The sequence below is a fragment of the Panthera leo genome, chromosome A1 (assembly GCF_018350215.1).
Source record: "Panthera leo isolate Ple1 chromosome A1, P.leo_Ple1_pat1.1, whole genome shotgun sequence".
NCBI lineage: Eukaryota > Metazoa > Chordata > Mammalia > Carnivora > Felidae > Panthera > Panthera leo.
Genome location: NC_056679.1, coordinates 142,449,603 through 142,476,791, shown reverse-complemented (window position 1 = coordinate 142,476,791; position 27,189 = coordinate 142,449,603). Strand labels below are relative to the sequence as shown.

General features: G+C 46.0%; 1 protein-coding gene and 1 non-coding gene across 2 annotated transcripts in view; both read left to right on the top strand.

The window, feature by feature from the left end:
* Positions 1-231: 231 nt before the first annotated feature.
* LHFPL2 (LHFPL tetraspan subfamily member 2) overlaps positions 232-27,189 on the top strand; it is a 165,529-nt gene continuing 138,571 nt past the window's right edge. The window contains exons 1-2 of the mRNA XM_042941943.1: positions 232-553; positions 16,377-16,454. The gene's annotated coding sequence lies outside the window, so the exon portion shown is untranslated. The remainder of the gene's footprint in view (positions 554-16,376; positions 16,455-27,189) is intronic.
* LOC122202525 lies at positions 14,521-14,624 on the top strand. Its single transcript, XR_006194714.1, has one exon. It is a non-coding gene; the product is annotated as a U6 spliceosomal RNA (small nuclear RNA).

The window sequence follows — 27,189 nt, the reverse complement described above, 5'->3', positions numbered from 1 at the left end:
GCCGCCCGGCGGGCGCAGTGACCCGCTCCCAGGCCCCGGGGCCTCTGCCCCTCCTCCCGGGGATCCCCTTTCGCCAACAGCCTCCCGGGCCCCGCAGGACACTCCCCTCCGGAGGCCGGGCCTCGTCGGCCCGCCACCGCCCCCGCCTAGCCCCCGGCCGTCCCGCCCCGCCCGCGCGCCGCGCCGGGAGAGCCCCGGGCCCCGACCCCTCCCCCCGGACGCCCGGCCCGAGAGCGGGACCCGGGCGGCGAGGGTGACTGGGCTGCGGCGCGGGGCCGGGTCCTGGGCAGGGAGGCTCGGCGGCCTCTTTCTTTCTCTGCCCCCGCCCCTCTCTCTCCTTCCTCCTTGCTAGCCCCGCCGGCGGCGGCCGAGTTCGGCACTCTCGTCTCGCCTCCTCCCCCACCCGGGGACCCTCTCCTCTCCCCTCCCCTCCCTCGCCCGCTCCTCCCGCCGCCTCCTCCCTCCCGGAGCGGCTGGCTGCGAGGAGGCGTAACGGAAAGCCCCGGCGGGGGAAGGCTGCGAGCTCGGGGCCGGAGACGCAGAGCCGGGCCGGGTGAGTTGGAGTCGCCGGGCCCCGCGCGTGCTGCAAGAGGGAGAGCCCGCAGCCCTGGCCAGGTGGGGCCGGGCGGCGCCGGCGAGGGGGTACCCAGCCCGGGCGCTGGCGGAACCGTCGCGGCCGGCGGAGCCGGGGCTGTGTGCGCGGCGGCTGGCGCGGGAACCGCAATCCCGCGCTCCCGGAACCCGCGGGGAGGGAAGAGGACCGTCCCCGGGACTGGGACGGGTGTCGGGGGCTGGGAATGGGAGGGATCGGCTGTTTCTGCTCTCACCGCCGCGGCTGCCGGCAGCAGAAGTGGAAAAATTGTGCCTGGAACGGCGACTTGCCGGGAAGCCGGCGTGAGCCGAGCTCTCCCGCCGCCACCGACGGGCTTCGTCCGGCCGTTCCCGCGGGCACCCAGGGCGCACGGGTCTTGGGCGCAGCTCGGCGCCGGGCACTGCGCGCCTGGTACCGCGCCTCGGGGGGTGGGGGTCGCTGGCTGGTTGCCCGCTGGTCGCCCGCGTGGGGCCTGGTGTGTGGCGTGTGGGTCACGCCGGCCACAGACGTCAGCTGCTTTTCAGATCTGGGCTGCATTTTTGTGGGCAGCGCAGTGATTTGGGGTGCCTGCTGGAGGAGGTGGGCGTGTAGTGGGGAAGACTACATCTGGGATGGGTGGGTTGAGCCCATGAGATGGGGTAAAGAACTGGAGGAGACTGTGTACTTGCTTCGGGATGTTTTTAGGCTCAGGGTCCCCCCCCCCCCCCCATTTTCCCTTCCATTCAGTGGTCTGGTGTTCTTTGAATTCAGAACAGCAAAAGGGTTTTTCTTCGATCCCGTTAAACTTTTCTCTTAATCCAGGAGCGTCCTGAGTTTCAGGGGAGCCCGCGAGCCGTTTCAGTGGGAGTAAATGAGAGTGAAGACAAAGTCTTATCCCCCACCCCCATCTTCACTCCCCCCCCCCCCCTCGCCCCGGACCATTTCCTGTATTTCCCGTTTTCTCTCTGTGATTGTGTGCGTGCGTGGAGGTTGCCATCGGTAAAGTAGAACTTCTGTTCGAAATCGCAAAGCAGCCCCTGTGGACCAGAGTGGGTTTGAGCCAGAGGGAGGAGAGATGTGAGGGGGAAGGGGAAGGGAACTGTTAGAGCCCGGTCCCAGAGAGTTAAACCTGAGTAACCAAGTTCGAAGGACCGTTTATCATGGGCACGTTGCTTTTGCTTCCCTCTCGAGCTTGAGAGCTCCACCCCCGCCAGGTTTAAGCCAGGATCGATGCTAATTTCTTTGGCTTTGCCCTTTCCTGCGTGTTTCTGATTCTTTCCTCCTGTTGTTCTTTAAAAAGCGACTTCTTTTCAAATTTAGGAGATAGGGAGTACATGCTAGTAGGGAGATTAAATGTCTTGAAGACAGAGAAAAGAAATAAAACCCAAGATGACCATTTCTTTTTGCTGTCATAGTGTGATAGGCTTGTTATTAATCTGTGTCAGAAATCTCATGCTGGTGAAATATTTGAGGGGTTTGAAGTCATACGACTATTATGTTATAATGCTATTTTTTCCAAGTGGTCACACAGAGAGCAGGTAGTGTGTCTGGTTGTGGTTTGCAAAGGGTGCGGCGAACATTTTATAAAATGCCAGGAAGGAAGACACGGTGTGTTGCAGGAGATGATGGGGGTGGAGAGGGAGAATCATTTGTCTTTAGAGCAGTCCAATTAGGAAGAATAATTACACTGCAAATGAACATTCTCAAATATAATTTGAATCATGATACACGAACCAGTAATTTGTCTTTAGTTAGGAAAAAGGCTCTTTGTGGATGAGAGCAAAGCAATCCCTTCTGGAAAAAGTAATGTGTACTGTTCATGCATGTAGATGGGCTCAAAATTGATGGAACCTGCTTACGAAGATGTGTAGAGTGATGAATTAAAGAAAGAGATTTCACTGCACAGAGCAGGCAGGGCAGGAAGGAAAATTCCAAAGGAGAAGACAGAGAAACAATGTATGAAAAGTACATAGTCTTTTTTAATGAACATTGTATACAGCTTCTTAACTTTAAATTAACAAAGGAGGATGCTAAACCCTAGGAGGACCCAGACTGGTACTGTTGAGTTCCTAGAGGTGCCACTTACTATCTGAACCTTGGACAAGTTATTTAATTTCTCTCAGCCTTGGTTTCTGTATCTATAAATTGGTGGCAGTAAGAGTTCAAGTCAGAGACTAACCTTGAAGATTAACAGGGATTACTTTTGCATAGGATTTAGGTGGTGCCTCCTGCTAAGTGCTCAGAAAACGTTAATGATGGTTGTCAAGTATTTCAAATGCCCTGGAAAAAGCCGTGCCATTCAAAGAGCTGGAATGGATACCTGATTTAGAGTAAGCTGTGGCTGCCTCAGGCAGACCCTGAGCTGAGGCTGTACCCCTGCCTCGGGCAGCCCACAGGCAGAAACACTTGATCTTTCTAGAACTTACATGCTGCATCCTTTTGGCCCATTGTGGTCAGCCTTCTCTGGGACTCCAGTTCTGGAGAGTGTAGCACAGGCTGTGTTTGGCTCTGAGGGCAAGAGCACAGGTGTGGGTGTGCAACTGCAGGCCTCACTGACTCTGTGATGGCAGGTTCTCAGGTTTCTGGTCCATGTTTGAGAGAACAAAAACAAAAAAAAAAAAACAAACCAGCAGTGGGCAAGGTGCATGCCTCTTTGGGAATCCTAAAAGCAACATTTTACTCAATGCATACTGCTCTTGGAAAGATACAAACAGTGAATATCTAATCTCTAGAATTTGTTCCAAAAAGCAATGGTTAAGGCATGTTTTAGGATTAAGGATACACTGGCCAGTTTTTATTAAGGTTGTATCTAACGGCTAAGTGAACAAAAGGCATTCTTAGCAAAACACTAGTTCTTGAGCAGGGCAACTATACTGTATACTGCTCTTCTAATTTAGGAGGACCGCCTATTTGGTCATTCATCCACTGTTTTATCCTGTCATTCAGCAAATACCCATGAAGCCTGTCCCATGGGCTGGGCTCTGTTCTGGCCTCTGGTGACAGCGAGAACCAAGAGCAGGCTTCCTCCCTCCCTGTGCACGCGTGCTAGTTGGAGAAGCAAACTCCGTGTGCAAAGGACCTCCATCAACCCGGGAAACTCCTTTTAATGATTTCAGAGAGCCTGTACTGGGAAAGCAGAGCACTGGGTGTGCTTCCCTTCCACAAGCCAGCCTGCTCAGAGGGAAGGGACCTGGCTGCAGGTAGTGATGGGGGCAGCCAGGCTTATGGGTTCTCCCTCGGGATAAGGGAGAAAGAGACCATTTCTTCTGTGCTTAATACAAGTCTGTGTCCATTTGGGTAGTGGGTGAGAAGAACCGTCAGCCAACATGCCATGAAAACAAAGAGTTTCTTTCTCAAAGGTGAGATTTCTGAGCCTTGGAAAGGCAAAGAAGGAATTAAAGGTCACTTCTGGTCATCACCCTGTAAAACCCGGGTGTGTCCAGGGAAGAATCTGCTGTGGCACTTGAGACACCTCACTCTCTCTTGCTGTATAAGGCGTGGCTGAAGGAGGAAAAGGAAGAGTGGATACTTGGTTCCTGGTTTTCTTTTTCATTACTTTTAAAAAGACATTAATATATGATGCAGTAATAATCACACGTTTGGAGTCTAGAAGGCTGGCAAAGGTAAAAGGCAGGTAGGGCTCTGATAGTAGTTGTGTGTATGGAGGCAAGGTCGAGAGGAAAGTACCTGAGGGTGCTGGGGTTGGGTGCTGAGCTGAGGAACCTGAACTTCATCTCTAAAGCTGGCTGAAAGAGAATTTGCAGCAGGTAAATGACTTGTTTTGTAGTGCTTTAGAAAGAACTTGGTGGCCATGAGGTGGGTTGGGTGACAAGGAGACCAGAGTGGGGACAGAAGTTGAGCTGAGAGGCTAGTGTGGGAGTCCTTGAGGGACTTGGAGAGGGAGAGGTCGGGAGAGATTGCTTACCCTTCCTGGGTCTTCTCTCGGTTGTGGACACCAAGAGGGAGTCCAGGGTGACTGGTGTGGTCATGGCACCATTCACTGAGGTGAACAACTGTGGGGAACTTCAATTTGAGGAGATGGTACGGAGTAATGACTTCAGTTGGATCCCGAACAGAACTGTGAGCCTTCCAGGGAGAGATGTCCAGCAGAGAGCTGAAAACACGGGCAGGAAGAGAGTCTGGAGTAGAGATGAAAGATGGAGTTGTTTTTATAGTAGTGGCAAGTAGTTGCCTGGATTGTTGAGATTTACTAAACAGTGCTCAGGATGGGAGTGATCTGTATACTTGTAACTGAATTTTTCTCTTTTATCCTTGCAACAGGCCTCACTGGGATAATGAAACCTCTGACCTTGGCCTTAAATGACCAGTCTCTCACTGTTATTTTGCAGACCTGGTGATAACTGTTTATGTTACTTTGAACTGGGATCATCGAAAGGAATATATGTAGAATGGCTGTGAACATACTTGGTAGCTAGGATGTATAACTGGTGAAATTGATTACCACTCCCCCAACACAGACACACACAGACACACACAGACACACATACGTTATAGACCATGTTCTTCCCCAAGTTCATATGTGGAAACCCTAACCCCCAGCGTGGTGGTATTTGGAGGTGGGGTCTTTGGGAGGTGATTAGATTTGGATGAGGTCGTGAGTCTGGACCTCCGTGGTGGGAGTAGTGTCCTTACCCAAAGAGAAAGAGAGATCAGAGCACATCAGCTCTCTCTCCACCACAGAGAGGAGGCTGTCATTGCAAACCTGTAAGAGGGTTCTCATCAGGAACCAAATCTCACAGTGCCTTGACCTTGGACTCCCAGCCTCTAGAACAGCAAGAAATAAATACTGTTTAAATTATCCAGTCTCTGGTATTTTGTTATAGCAGCTTGGACCGATTATTACACAGGTATGTGTTGTGTTTAAGAAAATGTAAGATGACCTTTACTTGCTGAGGAAGTAAAGTAGTTTTGTGCACATCTAGAAAGTACTGAACATAGAGGTGTGTTATCTGTGTGTTTTCTTAGTTAAACTGTAATATCGTCAGCTAGGTCAAGAGAAGTTCCCAACTTTGACTTTGAGATTTGCCAGGTAAGAAGGAAGAACCTCAGTGTATTTGAGTTTTCCTCCTGTAGGTTCTGATTTTGATTTGATACTACATTTGTTGATTAAGTGGTGTTTTGGACACTATTTAAAAAATACTTTCATCAAAATTGAGTAAGACTACAGAGGTGTTTATTTGGGTGAATTGTTGCCGTTCCATTTAGGACATCACAACCAAACTCGTTTTTAAAACTCTTCACATGGTTTCTAAAATAATAAGTACTGAATTCTGTAGTCAATTATGGTATTTGAATGAAGAATATTGAGGGTTTCAGCGGGTTCATTGCAAACAAAGTTTAACAATTACTGAGGTGACATTAGCTGTAAAAGCAGTTCTTTCCTTGTGTCTTCTGTATGTACAGAGAATGGTTCAATGATGTCACCAGGTTTCCTGGCTTTTGGCAACTTACGGGTAATACATTGAGGATTTGCAACCTAGGCTAATGTATGAAGCTAGGATGTTATAACAGTGAATATGTGGCCTTTTAAAGCATCCCTGTTTGTGGAACTAAGGATATTTGATTATGGGCTGAATATCTCTCATCCTATAAGTGCACAGACTTGCAGCCATCCCTGGATTGCTGGTAGGGAGCTCCACACACACTTGGGGTTCCCAGGTCTTTATTTCCAAATGCTCCATACACCCTTTCTCCCCAACACTAATTTTCTCCCTAACACTAATTTTCTCCCCTTAGAGAGGGTGGTCAGGCTTTCCCAGCCCCTGTGAGAAGACACGGGGAGAAGGCGGCTGTCTACAAGACAAGGATAAGCCTCTGAATCCATAGGTGCCATGAGACCTTATATTGTGAGAACTAACTTTTGTTTTCATGTCCACGAAGGAGAGGCTTATCCACCTTCTTTTTTTGAAGTTACCATATGGCCCTCCAGGGCTATTGCTGTTACTATGAATTTCATTCATTTGTGAAATAATTAAAAGTGTGCAAAATAGACCCCAGTGAATGCTTGTTAAATTGCAGGCATGCTATTTAATTTGTGCGCAGCTATTACTCCCCTTACGGCTGTGGATCTAGGGTGAGGCCAGTGGGGGTGACTAATGATTGTCAGTCTGTGTAATGACCAAGAACATCTCCCCTCACCCTTGCCTGCTTAACTGGGGTGCCATCGGAAGGAAAGCTGGTAGCCATAGACAGACTCGAAGGATGTAGACTAAAATTTTAACTGTTCGCCTTGGCCTGGTGATTATAAGTGACTAGTTATTTTCTTTATTTTTCTGTTTTCTGTAATATTTTCAGATTTTCTGTAAATAGCAGTTACTTTTTTATTAATTTTTTTTTAACGTGTATGGTTTATTTTGGGAGAGAGTGGGGAAGGGGCAGAGGGGTGTGGGGAAATGGAGAATCTCAAGCAAGCCTCATGCCCAGTGTGGAGCCTGATGTGGGGCTTGATCTCACAACCATGAGATCATGGCCTGAGCTGAAATCAAGAGTCAGATGCTTAACCAACTGACTCATCCAGGCGCCCCAATAGCTTGTTACTTTTAAAACCAGAGCAAAAGAGTTGGTGGGTCTGTGTGTGTGTGTGTGTGTGTGTGTGTGTGTGTATGTAAACATGTTCGCCACAACACCATACCTCTCCTTACATCTGTGCATCCATTGTAAAGGAGGTTTTTGTCTTTAAAAAGAATTAAAATTCGTATTTGCTATAAATGTAGTTGCTCATACTGGGAGGCTAGGGAATACAACCGTGATTAGGTGCTGTGACCCACAGCCAGAGTGGGACAGCTCTCTGAGAACTATACAGAAGCCGACTCCTTAGTGTATATTTTGTACATTTTTATAAACATTGTAAATGTGATTTGAGAGGTGTTTCACTTATACATCTAGGTGTGTAAATGGCTGTCTGATAAGAAGTCTTGAATCAAATCTGATAAGTACTGAATTAAATATGTGCTATACTGACATGTTGGGATTCTTTCTTTTTAAAAATTGTTTCAGTGTTCAGTACAACCCAGCAGTGAGATCTTAAATATCCCTTTAGCAGCAACCCCTGCACATGCCTGGAAAATTAGCGGGGCTCTTTTTCCTCTACTGATTCTTTCGTTCAGCATTTTCTTTCTTTCCACACTGAGCTGTGCTGTCAAGGGCACCTGGGGTTCAAGCTTCCCTTCTCCTGGGACAGGCTGCAGTTGGGCTGGATTTCACATGTTGTTTTCCAGTTTTCAGGCAGTTAGCCAGTTGTTTAAGGATGGTTGTAACTGCATGGACAGTAGGGTTGTTTAATCTTTAGGTAAGTGGTGCATAGCACATACATATTGAGGACAAATTAACCTCTTAAAAATTTTCAACTGCTTTTTTTTTTTTTCCTCGTGTAGAGACCAAATATTCTGGAATTAAAAATAATGGATAGTCTGGGAACTGCAAGCTGTACCAGTAAGCAGTGTTTTTGTCTTTATAAATGACTATTACTTGGGTATTCAATACAGACTTAAAAAAAAACATGGGTCACAACTTTAAAAACAGTCTAAAATCACATCCAATTTTTGTAATGGCCGTCTATTCCTAGATGATGATCCCACATAGAAGTATGTCTAAACAGATACTCCTCTGTCATTTGCTCATTTTTATAGTAGTCCTTTCAAGGCTCTTCTGTACTAGAAGCTCATAATTTACTGGCCTAATTACTAATTCTGCATGGATTTATGCTGTACTAGGTAGCGTAGTGTGCTGGCTTAAACAGGCGATGGTAGGTCTTTTTGATCTGAATCCTTTTGGTAAATGAGTGTGCTTAGGTTGTCCTGTCTGTTTATGTGTTTTTTTCGAGAGGGTGCTTAGGCCTATAGTTCTTTTCTCTATTAGTAAAGAAACGACAGCTTCGAAGGAGCTAAGCTGATGTGTGGAATGTTTAAACTATAACTCAGGGCCTAAAAGAGCTATAACCCGGTAAGGAGGCCACACTTTATTATAAGAACACAATTGGTAGTGGTGATGAAAAAGTGTGATAGGTTGTGTGTTCATCTGTGTGGACAGGTGGCTGGGGGCCTGTTTAGGATAGTCTTATCAGCTATGCTGCAGAGGGACCACTACTTCCCTTGGTCTGGAAACCAGACTGGTGGACCCTAACAGTAAATTGGTTAGCTTTCTCGGCAGGTGTATTAGTCAACACAACTGGCATGTTTTAAAACATTTTGTTTTATTTATTTATTTAAAAAAATTTTTTTTAACGTTTATTTATTTTTGAGACAGAGAGAGAGCATGAACCGGGGCAGGGCAGAGAGGGAGACACAGAATGGGAAGCAGGCTCCAGGCTCTGAGCCATCAGCCCAGAGCCCAATGCGGGGCTCGAACTCACGGACCACAAGATCGTGACCTGAGCTGAAGTCAGACGTTTAACCGACTGAGCCACCCAGGCGCCCCTTAAAACATTTTAGAATGAGAAGTGCCATCATGTTAGATTCCTCTTGCTTATGTATCTGTGTTTGATTTTTTTAAATCTTGACCATGGGACTTCCCGTTTCTGTCCAGATAATTCTGAATTCTGACCTGTCATCTGCCATGTCAGCCATCCCTCTGGGCTGCGTGTTGTGTTCCTCGACACGTTCTGCTCATCAGTCATTGAAGTTCTTTGAGTTATTTACTGATACTGCTCTGTTACACCTCCCCATGTCATTCTTCTGAGTCTTCTTAGTAACCAGGGGTGTGTCAGCCTTTGTAGGCGGCCAGAGGTTAGAGGGTTGGAGTCAGTGCCAAGATACAGAGGAAGCTAATCATGCTTGTGACCTTGCCCTCATTAACACTGTGTTGGAACCAAGAGAGCCAGCATTCCGTGGTATTGTTTGACTTTGGATTGTCTCTCTTGATTTATGGTAATAGGCTCCCTATTTAAGAATGTAAGAGATGATCACTACTTACTGCCTCTTTCTAACTACTGAAAAGTCGGGCTTTGGATTGTCAGATTAGTCATTGGACCCTGTTGATGGTGGTTTGGTCCCAAGACAAACCAAGACTGACAAAAGTGTGAGGGCAGAAGGCCTCTGAGAGTCTGGAGCATAAGCGGGTGGGCTGATGACCTGGGTGTTCCACAGGTGGGGGTAAAACTCAAATTTCAGTGTGTGCAAGAATGACCTGGGACCTTGTTAAGATGTAGATTTGGATTCAGCAGGCCCACATGGGGCCTGGGATTCTGTATTTCTAGCAAGCTTCCTGCCATGCTGCTGCTGCTGGTTCCATGTAGCCAGGCTCACACAAAGGTGGGTCGTGGATAAGACTGTGGACTAGTCAGCTGGAGGCTAAAACCTGTACAGTCTGATAACCAGGAGGCATCTGTGGGGTCTGACTTAGAATTGGTTGCCTGCTACCTAGGGCTGGCCTCTATTGGGATGAGACCAAGGGCCCTGAGCCTAGTCACTGTCCTTAGGACCCATAATGGCGACCAGGAGCAGCTGCACAGTGTTTTCCCCATAGTCCTTAGGGCAGGGACGTTCTGGAGGGTCTCTTAGGTGAGATACGATTAAGCTAAAGGGCAGGTTTTGTTTTTGCTAAGTTTTAGTTAAATTGATTTCCTCACTGCATGTTGAGTATATTCCATAATTTTAACTAGATAAAGAAGGCTTTACCTTTCTTTAATTAAACCTGCATTTTCTCATAGGCCCTGTAACTGCAGTTAATGTAATTACAGAGTTTTGTAAAAAGTTACCTCTTACTTTATTTGGAGCATTTTTTATGAAACTTGCTTGATACTCTGCTGGGCTAGCTGGCTAGAATATATAGATGTTCTCAGACCTCTCCCCTGAGGTTTTGACTTTATAAGGCTGGAGTAGATCCCGGGTATCTATAGTTTTTAAACAAAGCTTCCAGGTAGTTCTTATGGTCAGGCAGGTTCTAGAAACACCAGTGTAAAGAAACATCAATTTAGAAACCCATCTATCTGAGCCTGTGATGTTGACCATGTCTGGGGGATGGATGCCCTTACATGTTCTTTTCTTGGCCTCTTGAGTACTTGGTTGTGAAGAACTGGTTTCTGTCCCTCTGGGATCACTTTAATTTTTATCTTGACACATGCTTTTATTCTTACAGAGGCCCTTATCTTGGGTGGAACCGAAGCAGAGAGTCCTTTTTTTTCAACAGCGTAAGAGCTCAGTTCTGTGAAGCTGTTATTTTTAGGAAGGTTTTACAGACACTGACTATTAAGTGCTTTTGGGCATGCTTGGAAATTCTAGGCTTTAAGCTTTGGGCCTCTACGGAGAAGTCTCAGGAATGTCCTGCAGCTGACTTTTCCCACACCCTCTCCCACTTTGGTTTAGACAGACAGCTGGGGATAATGAGTGTCCCCTTTCTAAGTAAATGCTGACCAGAAATGGATGAGGAGGGGCCCTTCCTCCTCCACAGACCAGTTTGGTTCTGATCCAGGTGAACTGACAGGTTGAGGAGTTGGGCTTTCCGTATCATTATATCAACATTAACCTCCCTTTCTGCAAATGCAGGGTCCATCTCAGCCCCACGCAAGAGGCCAAGTCAGTTTGTGAAACAGACGAAGTAGGAAATGGTCTGTGTGATGAGATTGGAAGGGTGTGGAAAAGGGTTTCTTGCCTGGTGATTTGGACACTGTTACATTTCCATCAGAACGCACATTAGAAGCAGGCTTCATGCCCAAGATTTGAGGCTATTTGAGCCTTTATTACTAGTGATTTCCTGACTGGTACACCTGCACCGTCTGGCAGAGAGATTCTTGTAGTTGGTGTTAAAGACGGTCACTGAGATTAAGAAGATTCTTGGTATTTCTGGAATCATGTATGACAGCATCAAAGCCCCTAGGAACTGCTGAATGGGAGTGATGAACTTCTTGATCTATTAAAATTAAAAAAAAAAAAAAAGTAAAGTGGAATTCGCTTAACTGTTTTGCCTAAAATTCTATCATTAGAGAAATTTGGTCCACACACTTGTCTTTAAACAACTCTTATTCAACACATAAGGATCTGTATAGGACAGATAGCATATTTTTTATTTATACCTTAATAGGAATAATTTCATAACATGCTTCTCAAAAGCAGCTAAGGTCAGGGAATGAGAGAGGGGACTCTGACTTTGATGGGGTGGAGTGTGGGCACTGGACAAGGAGGGCAGTGCATAGAGGATAGCTAGAGGCAGCAGGCGCGCAGGCCAGCTCACCAGGAGCCAGGCTACCTAGAAGGGCCCGAGGCAAAACTAGTCCCTCTTTACTTTGCGTGTGCACACACATACTGTGTTGTAGGGACTTGAATAGCCTTGATGTGTGTGGCATATTTCTATCGAATGGGGCTATTTCCCGTATACTTGACCAGTTGTAATGAAAAGCCAGGTGATCTACATAAGGAAATTAAGATTAAACATCCCAGTTGTACTTGGGGTTATTTTGCTGTCTTTAAAAAGTCTGTTTAATTTTGAGAGCAAAGCTCAGGAAATGACGCTGTTCTGTGCCTACTTAACAGGTGAAATTGGCCAGTAGGAGAGACCTCCCTTCCTCTACTGAGGGGCTTTTTCCCAGTCTGTTTTGAGAAGGGCTTGATTCTTCTGAGACTCCATGCCACCTAGAAAGTGTGCTGTAATGCATGCCTTCTTGTCATGTCTGCAAAGAACAGTTCACAGCTCCTGGGTGAACTCTGAACTTAGATACCCTCTTACCAAAGCCAAAGCTTGTTTGAGTGATACAGTGTGTTTTCAGAAAAGTATAATGATGGGTTGGGAGATGATCTTACCCCCGCTGTCTGAGTAAGCCTGAACTAATAGAGAAGTTACACAGAAGTACATCTCAGGACCAGAACTCTGGGGACTTCTAGGAAGACTGACCCACACTCTCACCCACAGCCATTTCCTACCCCTGCTTCTCCTAGAGCCCCTGCTCTGTCTTTAGATTGGGCTTGGTGCCCCTGATTCTGAGATTCACAAGATGTTCCTTCATGCTCTTAGTCAGGGTCTTGAAATAAAGCACACAAAAAATGAATACATCCTATTACAAACAAAATACATTTGTCTTCGAGCGGTACTGGTTTCCTGGTACCCAGGAAAGGTGGGAACACACAGCCTGTGAAAGTCAGAAAGCACTGAGAACCGTCTATACTGACTCCTGTAGTGTGATCATTAGCTTGCTCTGTGACCTTGGACAAGTCATTTTACCTGTTTGGGCTAGAGACAGTTAAGGGATGAATCCAGGCCTGAAATTCTTATTCTAGGTGAGTCTGTATGTCTGTGTGTTCAGTCATTTAATCAACACAAGCTTATTGAGCCCCCAGGGAGCTGACAGTCTGATAGGAGAGGCTGTAGAAGAGTCATTATCTTTATTTATTTTTAAAATTTTATTTATTTTTCAGAGAGAGAGAGAGAGAGAGCGAGCACCAGCAACAGAGGGGGCAGGGGCAGAGAGAGAGAATCCCAAGTAGGCTCCACACCGTCAGTGCAGAGACCGATGCAGGGCTCGAACCCGCCAACAGTGAGATCATGACCTGAGCTGAAGTTGGACACTCAACTGACTGAGCCGCCTAGGTGCCCCAAGAGCTGTTACCTTAATGTGGTTAGCTACGTGTGCAGTGCAGGAGACATAGACCATGCAGGACATGTATGAAGCCTTTACAGTTGTGGGTTCCACATGCACAGAGTGGGTGGGGAGGCTGGAGAGCCGGGGTGTGCAGGTGGAGGGTGTAGTATAGGGAAGGTGCTAGGGATTTCTGCAGCATTGCTTGTTCCCCTGGACCACACATATTTGCTTGGCCTGTTATGAGATCCTGCAGCCCATCCACCCTCTTTGTGACGTTGGCAAGAGGGGCAGACTCTGGAAGCTGAGTGTGGTTGGGGTGTGCAGTATATGGCTATGATCTGTGTTGATCTGAACACTGTTTTTGTTTTTTTTTTTTATTAAACAAATTTTTTTTAATGTTTATTTTTTTTGAGAGAGAGCGAGCGTGCGTGAGCATGAGTGGGGGAGGGGCAGAGAGAGAGGGATACACAGAATCTGAAATAGGCTCCAGGCTCTGAGCTGTCAGCCCAGAACCCAATGCGGAGCTCGAGCTCCTGAACCATGAGATGATGGCCTGAGCTGAAGTCAGATGCCCAACTGACTGAGCCACCCAGGCGCCCCTTTAATTTTTTTTAATGTTTATTTATTTTAGAGAGAGAGACAGAGCAATAGAGTGTGAGCAGGGAAGGGGCAGAGAGAAGGAGACACAGAATCCGAAGCAGGCTCTAGGCTGTAAGCGCAGGGACTGATGTGGGGCTCGAACTCAAGAGATGTAAGATCATGACCTGAGCTGAAGTTGGATGCTCAACCGACTGAGCCATCCAGGTGCCCCGATCTGAATACTGTTTTTATTAAAAAAAATTTTTTTTTAAGTCTATTTATTTTTGAGAGAGAGAGACAGAGTCAGAGTGTGAGCAGGGGAGGGAGACACGGAATCTGAAGCAGGCTGCAAGCTCTGAGGTATCAGCACAGAGCCCAACTCAGGGCCCGAACCCACAAACTTGTGGTATCATGACCTGAGCTAAAGTTGGACACTTAACTGACTGGGCCTTCCAGGTGCCCCTGTTTTTATGTTTTGGACCCCATTTCCCCCCCTTTTGTTAAGCAAAGCAAGAACTATAGAAACATAAGAATGTGAGGATTTGTCTGCTCTTTACAGAAATATCCTTTTTGTTGGGGGGTGGGAGGGATAATTTTTTCTTTCTTCTATGGAGACAATAGATACTTAGGCAGCTGAGTTGAGCTATTCTCATCCTGAATTCTGTTATGGCTCCTGGGCCTTGGTATCTTTGTAACCACGGAGTGTGTTCCACGCTCCAGAAGGAAACTTGACCCTCACATAAAACCACTTGGAGCTTTCCGGATGGCCCAGTTCTTTTTCTGGAGTGGTCAGATTCTGTGCCTAGGTGGGGGGAGAAACACAGTCTGCAAGGAGATGTGCGTGCTCACTTTGGCAGCACTTAAACTAACATTGGGACGATACAGAGATTAGCACGGCCCCTGTGCAAGGATGACACACACATCTGTGAAGCAATCCATATTTTAAAAAGATGAATGAATGAATAAAAAAGAGAAGTATGTGTCCACTTGCCTGAAGCTGGAGTTCATTTTCCTGCCCTGAAGCAAATGCAGGCTGTAGAAGGGGATGGGGCATGTCTTGAGGAAACAAAATCCTCCTGCAGCACCATATCCCCATCCCAGCGGTGGGTTCTGGGCTCTCTACCCATCAGTCTGCAGGGCTAGGAGGGATTCCAAGCCTCAACAGAGTTGTGTGTTTTCTTGTAAACAAAAATGGACATCGTGGGTCGTAGGCCAGGCCAGCTCTGTGCTCTGTACCCTCCCCAGCCCCCGTCCTGGCACTGCCCGTGTTTGGTGCCACTGCCTTTAGGGAGCATCCAGATCACCTGGAGGGCTTTTAATAACACATTACTCCCATCCCCAGAGATTCTGAGTTGCTAGGTCTGCGGTGGGCTGAGAATTTGCATTTCTAGCACATTCACAGTTGATGCTGATACTGCTGGTCTGGGGACCACACTTTGAGAACCACTGTGACACTAGGCATTCCTTGACCTTCTGGAGGGTGTGTTGGGACAAGCAGACTCCACTCCTGATGGCATGTCTACCTGTGGGGAATTGCCCGGTGCTGGAAGAGCCAGTAATTCAGAAGCAGTGGTTCATTGGAGTGCCACAGGGGCCCTGGCCCTAGAGCCTTCTCTATTGGCTCTGTCCACACAGACCAGGGATGTGGCATTTGGAGTTGCTGATTTGGGCTCTCATTGCCTCCTTCTAAGACCTTCTTGTCTCAGGTGTTGCAGAAAACTTCCTGGACCATGTTGCTTTCCTATGTAAGATCCTTCATGGGCTTGCCATTGGTCTTAAGATAAAGTCCAAAGTCCTAAAATGGCTGCAAGGCCTTTTGTGATTCTCTACCTTTATAGCTTTGTCTCTTGCCAGCCTCCGTCTTGGCCTCTGAAATACTCCAGCGGTCACTAACCTCTTTCTTTTCTTTCTTTTTTTTTTTAAGTTTATTTATTTATTTTGAGAGAGAGAGGGAGGGGCAGGGAGAGGGAGAGAGAGAGATCCCAAGCAGGCTCCGCAATGTCAGTACAGAGCCCAGTGTGGGCCTCAAGCTCACCAACCGAGAGATCATCACCTAAGCTGAAATGAAGAGTCGGGCACTTAACCGACTGAGCCACCCAGGCGCCCCACTAAATTCACTCTTTTATGAACTCACATCCCATTTCAGGGCATCCCATTTTGCTGGTGGCTTTCCCTGGTATGCTGTTTGCTTGTCCTCTTAGTCTGACATTTCTTGCTTCTCAGACCTCAGCTTAGCTATCACTTGCTCTGGTGAGCTTCCATTGACCCCTCTGGAACCAGTTAGGGCTTCTGTAAAGGTTTCACATCACCTCGCAGTTTTCTCACTTTGGCTCATATCGGCTGCATCAAGGTCCTGATTACTGCCTGTTTATTTCTCTGTCTCTGTGGAGGGGCTGCAAGCCCATCACATGATCATTCATGTGATCCCAGGCTTGTCATGGTGGTTCTGTGAGGTAGATACTGCAGGGGAGGAAACTGAGGCAAAGGTAGGTTAAGTACCTGGCTTACAGTTCAGTTACCCTGTCACTGAGTTACAACCCTGGGATTCTCATTCAGGTCTCTTCGACCTGACCCCCTAGCCAGGCTTCCTGCTTTGAGACCAAGAGCCCCAGGCATGGTCTGCAGACCTTTCCTGGGAGCATTAAAAGACTGGCTATTCCAAATTAACAAAAATGGTCCTTTCCTGTTGTTTTTTAGGTAAACTGGGAAGCAGACTCTTGAATTCACAGCTGGCTTGTGGTTTTTGCATCTCGTTAAAGCGCACTCATCATACAGGTAAGGGGTTAGTTCTTGGGACCTGCTCCTCATGCTTAGGTGGGTTGTAGGAAAACTCTAGTCATGATGATGCACCCTGGTAACTCCCAGAGTTCTCATTCAATAACAAGAAAATCCTTAAATGAGGAAAGGTGTGAGGTGGTCCCCACCCCTGTTGAGAGTTTATGGGGTGAAGGTGTTTACTTGGCTGGCTTTCTCCTGGGTGTTGCTGGCCTTTTCACCACCCAACATTCTTTTCTTTGTGCAGGGCTCCCTTCTCCCATCCATGTAAGCTGGTTCTTAATTCTTTTTCTAGGGGTGCCTGGGTGGCTCAGTCGGTTGAGCGCCCAACTTCGGCTCAGGTAATGATCTAACGGTCTGTGAGTTTGAGGCCCGCGTCGGGCTCTGTGCTGACAGCTCGGAGCCTGGAGCCTGCTTCAGATTCTGTGTCTCTCTCTCTCTGCCCCTCCCCTGCTCACATACACTCTGTCTCAAAAATAAACATTAAACAATATTTTTTAAATTCTTTTTCTTCATTTAAGACCCAGTCTGAATTTCTTTTGTTATCAAACTGCATCAGGAAGATGCTTCTTGGAGCATAGCCTTTTCCTCAGCTTTACAGCACAACCAATCACTGCTTATCTGCTCAGACAGCACACTTGCTTGCTATATGAGCTTTACTTAAGTGTTTGTGTGCATTTTTTTCCTCTAGTCTGTGAGTTCCTTGGCTGTAGTCTCCCATCTAGCATATTTTCTGGCATGAAACAGACTTTCAGTAAATGAATAAATATGTCTGACAAAACAAAACAAAAAACAAACAAAAAAACAACAACCCCTAGTAAGCTCAGCTAAGGCACAGCCACAAAAAAAAATCATAATGTATTTCTAAGCCAATGAAATGATATGTAAATTGCTCTTTTGGATTAATTCTGTGCCTGTTTGCTCATATAACCATGCATAATTGAGAATTTACCCTAATATATTAAATTAGTAGGAGTTTAGACTCTTCCCCCTAATGAAAGGGATAAAAAGTCAGTTTTCGTGTCATTGTTTTTCTATGGAATAATAAGTGATGTAGGTCATGAAGCACTAATGTGCTAAATGACAACCTGCAGCTCTGAGTTTGCTCTTGGAGAGACCATTGTCACCGGGACCCTGGGAGCCCTGGTCAGCTCTAGGGCTGGACATGTGTCTAAATGTATAGGCAGTAAGGGAGCAGTCAACAGACTTTCCCAATATATAACCTGGAGGCAATGAAAATATTTCTGAGTGGTTTGACCATTTGTTTTAAAACACAGTTCAGGTTTAAATAATTTTACAAAAAGCTTAAAATTTTTTTTTTTAATTTTAGAAAGAGAGAGGGGGTAGAGGAGAGGGGCAGAACGAGAACAGGGAGGGGGAGGGAGGGAGGGGAGGGAGAGAAAGAAAGAAAGAAGAAGGAAGGAAGGAAGGAAGAAAAGAAAGAAAGAAAGAAAGAAAGAAAGAAAGAAAGAAAGAAAGAAAGAAAGAAAATAAATCCAAAGCAGGCTCCATGCTCATTGTGGAGGCCAGTGTGGGGCTTGATCTCATAACCTTGGGATCATGACCTGAGACGAAATCAAGAGTCGGATGGTCGGCCAACTGATCAGGCGTCCCTTTAATGAAAAGCTTTTAAATCAGTGCACCTCAATCCTCCCCAGACTTCTCAGGTCATTGGGTTCTTTGAGAGGTGCACTGATTGGCTTCATCCTGTGGGTTGGGATTAGCAACCCCCAGGGTGGTGGCTCACTGAATATTGAAGCCAGAATGGGGCCTGGGTCTTCATCTAGGAGAATATGGTATTGAGTCTTTACTCTTGCCTTCCTGTCCTGTTCTACATTAACACTGCTCATTGTTCAGCCTTTCCAGCTGCTTTGGTTGGGTGTGTGCGGCACTAAAGCAAAGAGAAAGAAGTTGTCTTCTGGTTTCTGCATTCCTAGTAGAGGTACTGGCCAATAAATCCATGTAAAAGCAATTACATAACTGTGGTTTCTTTTACCTGGTGCCGATCCCCAGCTGTACAGCCGTATGGGAGAATTTAGTGAAAGACAAAGCAGTACAAGAAATGTGACTCTCGGGGCGCCTGGGTGGCTCAGTCGGTTGAGCGCCGACTTCGGCTCAGGTCACGATCTCGCGGTTCGTGAGTTCGAGCCCCGCGTCGGGCCCCTGTGCTGACAGCTCAGAGCCCGGAGCCTGTTTCAATTCTGTGTCTCCCTCTCTCTGACCCTCCCCCTTTCATGCTCTGTCTCTCCCTGTCTCAAAAATAAATAAACATTAAAAAAAAAAAAAAAAAAAAAAAAAAAAAAAAAAAAAAAAAAAAAAAAAAAGAAATGTGACTCTCAGTTAACCCTACTCGTGTTCTTAAAATTTCCTAGGGCTTGGGTAGAGTGAGGACTTCAGCTTTGCCCAGGAATTTCCAGTCTCCATGTAAGCCAGTTTGTCTGCCATATTTGAAAAATAAATTAAGGAAATTAATTGCAGTTTAAAAGCCCACGTGTTAAAATATGAGGAGTTTTAGCTTTATAGTAGGTTTTGAAATTTGACTATTATTGACTGTTTTGCACCATTCCTGCAGAACCCGAATGCAAGGTGGTTGTTGTGTGTCTAGTTTTTATGCTGTCAAATGCATGAGGAGTGCTTACAGATTGGTAAGAACTGGCAACTCATTGAGCTTCTGGGAGATGTGATTCTCGGAGTGACTCCTGTTTTACAATACAATTCTAATCTGGTTAGAAAAAAATGTGGTAGGTCAAGTTATTCAGCCGTCCTCCTCCATATGGGGTTCTCACACATAGGTGTGCATTCAGGCACACTTCACAGCCTTCTCTGGTTGAATCTTGACTACCCCACATCATTTGGACTAGCCCAAGAAATGCTACAGTTCTTGGATTTTCCTAGAGCTTCCAAACTTTGTGTTTTGGACTTACACTGTGGTGTTCTTTCATGAAATGGTTACTGTTTCTAAAGATGAGCCCTCTAGCACCCCACCTGTAGAATTTGTGTATCAGGGTGTGTGTGTGTGTGTGTGTGTGTGTGTGTGTGTGTGTGTGTGTGTGGTTAAGATGGCTGTTTTGGAACGTTGTCCTTGATCCAAAGACACTGTCCAGCCTGGGCCCCTAGTGTCCACAGTAGACATTTGGGAGCCACCAGAGCGAAGGCAACTAGCGGGCATAGCGACTATTCTGCTGGTCTCAGACTCCAGTGTCATTAGCATGCTGGTCTCTGATTGACCATTTCCTTTATTGCCGAAGTGTCTGGGAACCCAGTCTGTAGCTGGTTATAGACACATGCAAAAAGTAAATGGCACATCTTCCTCCCAACCCCACCCGGTGTCTTTGGTTTTCTCAGGTGAAGCCTTTATCTTTTCTTCTTCTGAAAGAAGCAGCGAAGTCTCCAAAATAGGCTTTTGAGGTTCATGGTAAAGCTTCATCCAGGTATTGACATTTATGGGAAGAGTTTACTTTTTTCCATTTCCAGGGCACAATCAGTGCATCACTTAGGAGCCACTTTTTACTTTGATCAGGTCGCTTCTGAGCTGTGATATGTGGGCTGGTCTGTCTTATCCAGTGTAGAAGCTTGTTGTTGATTTCAAAGATAACTTATAAGTACTTGTTTCCAGGAAAACTTGCTTGTAAATGGGATATCTTGGACCTTGCTTTATGAAAGGACTATTGTTTTGGTCACTCTCATGTCCCCTTTCAGTTAAGAAATGGCTATTTCCTGTTTCTTAGCATCTTTTTACAATTATGGACCTGAGTTGGAAGGAGGCCTTCAGATAACTAGTTAATAAAAGTAACTTTTCCAAAGAGGCAAAAGAGAGTGAAAAGATTTCCCCTTTCATCTCTTTTAATGACAAAGAATAAATATTCTGCATTTTAAATGATTCCTTTTCTCTATGAAGCATTTCTTACATTAAGCGGTTTCTGAGGCTTCCAGAATCCTGTTCTCTCAGGTTCCTTCTTCAAAGCTGGTGGCCGCCCTGTTTGGCTCCCTTTAGACCACCTCCACTGATGCTTATCTTTCTTCTCCTTTCTTTCCTGATGGGCAGGCCATGGTGCTTGCCTCCCTGCCTGGGGTGACTGCAGAGTATCCTCCTACCCTTGATGGCTACGAGCTGAAAAAGAAAACAAACAGCTGAAGCTCCCATTGAAGCCCAGCAGGCTGGGGCAAATAGTTCTCATTCTCCTTGTTCCTGGGTTCAAAGTGCACTTCACATTTTATGGGGGTGATCAGCCCTCCCAAGGTGCTGGTTTGAGGGGGCCTGCATCTGAGCCTGGTGGACAATTAACCGTGCTGACCTCCTCCTTTTTGCCTTCGCCTTACTGGCTGAGCTTACGTTAATGCTCCGAGTGAGAAGGGGCCCGCTGCTCCTTTGAGCGCAGCACCAGGCAGGGCTGGAGAAACAGTTGATCCTGTTCAAAGGGGATGTCTCTGAAGCATGAAGATTGAACTGATTGTGACCCCACCCTGGGGGAAGGAGAAGCGCCCTCTGGAGAACAGGCCTGGAGGAAGGGGCTGTCAGTTACTAATCTCATTGGCTTGTGGGTCTTCAGGGACTTACATCCGTTTAAAAGAGAATTGGGGTTGAAGGTAATAAAATAGGCCTTAAATTAGAGGAGCAGGGGGTCATTTCATCTAATTTTGTGGTTGTTACTGAGGAATAAAAGGCAGAGGAGATAATTTCATTAGCCCCTTTGAGACCTTTATCACGGTGAGATGGCATTTGGGGATGAGCAGAGCCTCGTGGGTGCTGACCTTTCCCCTTCAGGGGCCTGACAGCTGGATTTCCTTGGCACCGGGGGACGGCCTGGGGAGGCACAGTCACCATTCCGGGCACCGTGATCAGGAACATAGTTTCTCCTGCTCTAAGTGATGAGAGTTAGTGACTCAGGACAGCTGATGCATGTCCCAGCATACCACTCTGCCAGTGTGTCATCCACACTGAAAATAAAGAAATCCACCAGATGAGAGCTCTGTTAGAATTGGCATCATATCTTTTACTTCTGAGGAAGGCTTGCCTGTCACCTGTTGATGTGATTTATTTGGAGCACGATGGTCATGACATTCCTTTGAGCTGAGCAGTGTTCAAAGTGTTCAATCTTATGGAGGAGAGTTGGCGTAAAAGTGGGAGCTGTGCCTTCTGTTTGCTTAGTCCTGTTCTGTTCCTAGTGTATGTTCCCGTCTGCTGCTTCCGAAAGCCTCACTCGGTAGGTGGCTATTCCTATCCATGTTTGCAGAGAAGGGAGTAAGGCAGAGGTTCTGGGACTTGTTCTAGGTTCCCCAGGAGGGAAGTAGGGGAGCCGGGATTCTCTCTCCGGGGACTTTCAACTTTCAAATTAAGTTCTCTGGGATTATTATTGAAGGCACAGAGGAAAGAGGAGGAGGAGAATGATCCAGATTCTTCCAAGAGAAGGGAGAGAAAAGTAGTGGTTAATAGATAGTTCTCCACACCAGCCACCAGCTGGCACCATCCCTCAAGGCAGCCTGGTTTCTTTCTGAAGGGGAGAAAAGTGACCAGGGTGGGCTGGACAAGACGAGGTGGGAATTGGGGGAGATTGAAGAAGGGAGGGTGGGAAGGGCTATTTGTCTATCTGAAGCAGTCATAAAGCGTTGAGTGACTTCTGGAAAGCCTCTGCATATGATCAGGAGGGACAGTGACATCAAGTCTTGCCTCTTGCTAGTTTATTTCTGAGGCCCAGCTTTTCCCACGTCTATCTTTATTCGTGGTCTTATTTTCTTCTCTCTAGTTTCTCCCTCCCTGTACTGCATACATTTCTGCTTAATATTTGTGAACTTAGTTCTGAGCAAAAGAGCACTTCTATTAACCTTAACCACTGTTAAGTGCCTTTAATCCTAGATTCCTTTTGTGTAGTTCTTACCAAAATCGATTCCCCCATTGATTCAGGAGCTGATGTTTCCCCCTGTCTGTTGATAATGGAAAGTGTACACCCCTCCCTTTCTGGTAGATGTGGGGCTCTTGGGAACTTCCAGAAAGTAAAACTCAGCCAAGTGTTTTCCTGAAATGTTAGCTGAGGGGAATGTTTCTGGTGGGTAGGGGGCATGCCACTTGTTTCACTAATGTTTTTCCACATTCGGTTCAAGAATCTTTGCCCTGTGGTCCTTAGAGGCAAGAGTCCTCCTGCCTTGGCCGGGTGCTGTTCCTTTCCTTCATGACTGCGGCTAATCAGAAGTTGGCTGCACTTCAGTGCCTCTTAAAAGCTTTTCTCCGTGGCTGTGTCCAGGAAGTTGAAGTGCAGTGTCAGAAATGATGTGAGTTGATGAAGAAGAAATAAACAAATCCAGGCAACATGTGAGGAAGCCTTGGCAGCCCAGCTCCTGTTTTTATGTCATTTTGATCTGAAGGAACCAGATTTCCTCCATGTGGAAGGAATGGGGCAGTGGGGGTCCCTGTGCCAAGGAGCCTGAGGTGTGCATGCCACTGGGCCTTCTAGAGTAGGGCTCCACGTAGTCTAATGAAACTCTGGGATGAAAACGAGTCGTTTTTGCTTGGCGGAATGGAGATAAGTCACACGTCTGCAGCCTGAGCTATATGTACATGGAATAAAAATAGCATCTGTTCAGGAAAGCAGAACATTCCAGAATGCTTCATTCTCCTCTTGGCACTAAAGCAGAGAGGGAGGGGATAGAAGAGCTGGAAGGGACTTAAAAGAGCTTGTCCAAGGCTTTGATTTCAATTAGAGGCACCAGATAACTTGACCAAAACCCCATGAGGGCAGGGACCCCAGACTGTCATGCTTGTTCACCTTCATAACTCTGGTTCCTTGCAGGTCGTAGGTGTTTAATATGCCCTTGTTGGGTGAATGACTGATAGAAATGAAGATAGGACTTCTGACTCCTAGTCCAGTGGAGGTGTTTGAGGTGTATCTTTGAGGTATTTTTATAGGCTGAAAAAAGTGTAAGAAGTGGTGCCAAGTAACTTTTATGTAGTTGATTGTGATTACACATCGATGAAAAAATTGAGACGTGGTGAGATTAAACTGATTCCTTAAGGTTGGTGGTGAAGTTGAGGGGGAGAGAGGCCTTCTCAGGCTTAGGGGTGGGGGGGAGGCAGGACTGCCACGTTGTTGTGTGTGTGACCGGTGCCTGGTGGAGCTGGGCAGGGCCTGGGCTGTGGGGAGGTGATGTTCCCCCTCGCAGGTCCCCCGGGGGAATCGACACAGCCATGGAACAGACAGGTCTGAACTTGTTCTTCCACCCACAAATAGTACCCGCAGCTGGGAGCCACCCCTCCTTCTGTGGCCCAGTGCCTTCACTTTCAGAGGGACGTACTACCTGGGGCTCATGGAACTTTGAGTCTATTTGTGGAGGTGCATGTGTATGAGATGCTGTGGTGTGACTGGAGGTCAGGATGTGCTTGAGCGTTTCAGGGATGGGAGGAGGACTCTGTTCTCTATACTGCCAGCCCCTATTAGCCAGCAAATCGGGGTCTCTGTCACCACCCAAGCTCATTTTGAAAATTGCAGCAGTGGCTTCTGTCACTGGGCTCAAGCAAGTAAATGAGGTCACTGCAGTGTACTTAGTACTTAGAAACCCACCAGGTAAGCCATGCCATTGCTGTCAGGCCCATGAGGCAAGGCGTTGCTGTTCATTTCTCTCCCTTGTTTAACTTCCCAGTTAATCCACGAAACAAGATTTACCATTATGTGGAGTTCTAACATTTAGAATCATTAAAGGAGGTTATTTCAAGATTAAGAGTGGCCAAAGAGGGGGCATCTGGCTGGCTCAGTCAGTAGAGCACACTTGATCTCAGGATTGTGAGTTCGAGCCCTACGTTGGGAGTAGAGTTTACTTAATTAAAAAAAAATTTTTTGTTTTCTAAAAGTTGCCAAAGAGATTATAAGGTCAAGATTTTTGTTTAAATTCACAAATATTGAGTAAGGACGTGTTATTGTTTGCTACTTGGTGAGTTTCATTTACCCAATGAACCTGGTCTATCTACCCATCCCCCTATCTTCCCAGCCTGGATGGACGTGTATGTATCTCTTTAAATTGACCTTTGGGCTCTACCACACGACCTTAATGTCCAGAGTTGAATGTGCTTCCTCTGGAACCCTTGGCAACTGACCACTTCCATGTGGAATTTTCTGTGCCACCTCTGGGAGAGAACCCTGTTTCTTCTGGAAATTCTTCCTCCCTATTGGTCCTTTCTCTGGTTCACCTGACTTCTGCTGCTTCATTGACTTCATAGATGTCTCCTTGCTTCTTTCCAGGAACTATGCAGCAGACATCCCATCTCCCGGTGGGTCATAAGACAAGCTGTAGTCTGACCCTGATTGATGACTACAGAAAGAATCAGCTGGGTTAGCGACTTCTGTTCCGTATTAAGGATCACAGGGCTTATTGATCCAAAGTGGGCAGGCATTCTGCAGGCCAGAGGTGGGTCTGACCAGGTCTCTGTAGCGGGAAGAAGAATGATTACCATTGGCTGGACTATTAGAGCTTCAATAAAAAGAGCAAGCTTAATCTTGTCCAGTCGCATTAATCATTACTTTTGTGTGTGTGTGTGTGTGTGTGTGTGTGTGTGTGTGTGTGTGTGTATAAAAACCAGGCCCTGAGAAGTGATTCTCTGGTAGTGCCCTCATAGTCTGGTGTTTGAACTTCCCATGGAGGCTATTCTTTGGCACTGATGTAGTTATTTGTGAGCTGGTCCTATTGTGCAGAGCTAGCATGATGCTTTGGAAGTGAACAGTGAATTTTTTACTTGAACTGAAAATATTCTGTGTGCAAAACCATGCAAATTAGAAACAAATTCAATTTTTAAGACTGCATATGTGTTGACAAAAACAGCTTTTGGGGAATATCTAGTTTCTTGAAATCATTTACATGGGGGGAAAACCTGATTATTCTCTTCAGGATTCTTTTTTTTTTTTTTTTAATGTTTATTTATTTATTTTTGAGAGGGAGAGAAAGAGGGAGAGAGGGAGGGAGGGGCAGAGAGAGAAAGAAAGAGAGAATCTCAAGCAGGCTCTGCATTATCAGATCTGTGAGATCATGACCTGAGTGGAGGAAATCAAGAGTCAGGTGCTTAACTGAACCACCCAGGCGCCCCTCTCTTCAGAATTATTACAAGTATATACAAAGGTGGGGTGGGAGTGTCTGACTCCCCAGCTGTGAGCCTTGAGCATTTGTGAAGGGTAATTTAGGAAGCAGACCTTTTAGTGGAAAAGTGTTTTAGCATTGCTTCTTCATGAAGGCACACTTTTTACTTTACTTATTTTACTGCATGTGGCATAGTTTAATTTGCGTAGTTCTCCTTCCTTCTTTTCTTTCTTTCCTTCTTTCTTTCTTTCTTTCTTTCTTTCTTTCTTTCTTTCTCTTTCTTTCTTTCTTTCTTTCTCTTTCTTTTTCTTTCTTTCTTTCTTTCTTTCTTTCTTTCTTTCTTTCTTTCTTTCTTTCTTTCAAGTTTTTAACTTATTTTGAGAGAGAGAAAACCAGCACGGGAGGGAGAGAGGAGACACAGGATCCGAAGTGGGCCCTGTGCTTGCTCTCAGTGCAGAGCCTGATGTGGGGCTCCAACTCAGACCTTGAGATCATGACCTGAGCCAAAGCTGGATGGTTACCCGACTGGCCACCCAGGTGCCCCTCTCCTTATCTTTTCTTTTTCTTTTTCTTTTCCTTTTTAAAGCAATCTATGGGGGTCTGTAACCACAGTGGCAGAAGAAAAGTTAATGGGAGTTTATATAATACTGTTCATATTTATAAAATTAAATGCTCAGATGTGATAGAATTGTGTATTCGTAGGATTCCAACTTACTATAAAAATGTAATGTTAATAAGTTAGAAGATCGGTTCGTATTCATGATTTTTTTATTGTGCAGTGAAATAGTATATATACACTCATTAATTGCTCCCCCCCCCAAAAGGTATAAATCATGTAAGTATAGTTTTATGGAGAATAGGAGTGTCAGAATCAAAGTTTGTGGTTATTTTGCAAGTATCTTGCTCTTGTTTTTACAATTCAGAGAATTGTAAAATTTGGAGAAGTCTTTAATGTGCTCCATCTGTCTTCTCTTGCATTTATTCCTTCTGTGTTTTCTCTAGCTGATCACTTCCCCTGCTGTGCTCTTTCCTGAGAACTGGGATTAAATCCCTGATCTCCACCCCAGTTTAATCAGCCTCTGTAATGCCTGAACTCTAGGGTCTTCATGAGAGGACCAAGTTTTTCCTCCAGTCTGGCCAGGTCCCAAAGATACCTTGGTCCTTGTTTTGTGGTCCTTACTGGAGCCCAGTTGTACCTCACAAGCAGCCCAGCTCACCCTGAAACTAAGGACTATGCATTTTCTGTAGCCTAAAAATGGTAATGATTAAATATACAGGATTGGATTTTGTTTGGTGATTGTGCAGTCTGATTAAGTGTTTTACCAATTAATAAATATTAGAGTAATGATAAACATTATTATCAGGCTCTTGAGAAAGAGAATGCTTGGGAGACAGCCCTTTCCAGCCCCATTTTGCCGCTGGGGCTAGGGCTGGACTGAGTGGTTCTGGTATTTGGATGGGTTCTGTGGTAGGGAAGACCCCGCCTAGTATCAAGGAGGCTTGGGTTCAGTCTCTGCTCTGGGTACCCAGGCTCTAAGACCTTAGGCAAGTCACTTCTCTTTCAAGGCTTAGCTTCCTTCTCTGTAAAATGGGGATGCTTGTTAGGAGAATTAACTGAGATCACTTTTGTAAGGCATACCTAGAGCACAGTAAGTGGTAATCATCACTCCTACACAAT